Source organism: Anabas testudineus, chromosome 7 (genome assembly GCF_900324465.2).
Source record: "Anabas testudineus chromosome 7, fAnaTes1.2, whole genome shotgun sequence".
NCBI lineage: Eukaryota > Metazoa > Chordata > Actinopteri > Anabantiformes > Anabantidae > Anabas > Anabas testudineus.
The window spans coordinates 372,019-373,912 of NC_046616.1; positions in this window are offsets into that span (position 1 = coordinate 372,019).

Sequence of the window (1,894 nt, forward strand, 5' to 3'; positions counted from 1 at the left end):
GTTCTGACTCTTTCCTCTCACCAAATGCAGAGTTCACAGTCGCTTCCTTCCTGTCCTGGTTCTGTTTACTCTGACCAAGCTGCTCCTCCGTCTGCCACAGTCTGCATCCTGATTTCCTGTGTAACTGTTCTCAGTGTCAGTCCCTAATTGTCCACCAGATGTCCTCAGACGTTCATCTTTGTGGTGGCTCAGGTCAGATTTGTCTGCAGTGTGACAGAAAGTGGTCCTGGATCTGCTTCATGTCGGACATGTGGCTCAGAGGCCGCTGTCAGAATCAGGATTCGTGTGGTTATTGAACACCGTCGCTTAGGTTCTGGATGTAAATGCAGCCCAGGTCACCTGCCTAACACCTGTTTCTCTCATCATCACATGATCACATTTCTAGGTTTACCGTGGACTCACCTGTCAGGTCTCTTGCTGTTTTGAGTTGTATCTCGACCTGTCGGCATCACCTGAACCTCCCTGTTTGTTCGTTCGCCAGATGTGACGGTGCTGGACTACGTTGGACTGGGAGACAAATGTTCTTTTTCCAGAACTTTAGGTTTGTAAAGTTCTCTGTCTCCCAAGTTGTCACCAGAGGTGCTTGTTTCTCTGCTAACGTTTTAGCCCTGAGCTGGAACTGTGTGAACCCAGGGAAGCTGGTCAAGTTCTGACCCGTTGATGGGAAATAACTACTTTGTTACAGCTTTGAGGTTTTTTGACGTGTTAACTCTGTTGAATTGCTCACTGCAGTCATTCACTTGTGATTCTTCAGTGGTACTGTCACTGATCTTCTTTTTATTCTTCACTGGAGAAGATCAGGTTTTAGCTTAAACAGGCAATGTCTCAACCATCTACTCACATCCTATCCACCACCGTCTCTGTGGTCGGACGGTGGTTTTAATCGTCCCTATTTCATTTCTGCATTTTGAAGAAATGAGGCTAAAATCAGAGGAACGTGTTTCTAAACTTTTCCTTCCTGTTATTGAGTTTCGACCCCTCAGATTTATCCTGTGTCCCCTCACGGGGCCCTGCCCCTCATGTTTGAATGGCAGATGCTGATGGTGGTTGAGAAATCAAACTGGTTCTGACAGCTGGGAGCTGAGGGTGTGTGCGTCTCTTTGATGTCGGACCTCTGGAGGAGATGGGGGTCGAAGGTCAGGTGGCGCTGTCAATGCAGTGATTTCCTGTTTCCTGTTTGGATGTCCTGGCACGCCGCTTCAACAAACACACACTTCCTGTCCATGCAGGATCCACTTCCTGTCCTGCCCACACCCTTCCAAGCTGTCAATCAAAAAACAAAATGGATCTGATGTCATCAAGACACGAAAGCACATGGGGCAGGTTTTAGGTTTTACAAGAGTCTTTATTCTGAACAGATTGTGGACAATAGATCAGGAAACAACTCTGTGCTCAGTTACTTCATTCTGATAAACAACAACCTCTGAATAAAGATTCTCATATTTTACAGTTTAAACCCTGAAAATCAAATCAAAGTAATTAAATGTTCACTGAACAAAACCTTGGTTAAATTAAGCAGGATGTTCATTGTTAGAGTTTCCTTCTTTGTCTTTGCCTTTTAGCTGCAGACACACTTTGTTTAGTTCAGACTCATTGTGAAGGGTCGACAGTAACTCCACAGCTCCTCCCAGAAGACACCAGACACATGAATGCTCCACTTCCTTTTCTTTGCAGTCACCAGGTCACTGCAGATCTCCAGGTCTTTCATTCAATGATATTTTCCACTTCGCTCAAAGGATGCTGGCTGCCAGTCAGTGCCTCGTATGCTAAAAACTACAGCTGGGGGCAGAGCCTTTTCTTACAAAGCCCCAAAGTTATGGAATAGCCTTCCAAATAGCCTTTCGGGACTCAGACACAGTCTCAGTGTTTAAGTCTAGGCTGAAAACTATTTATT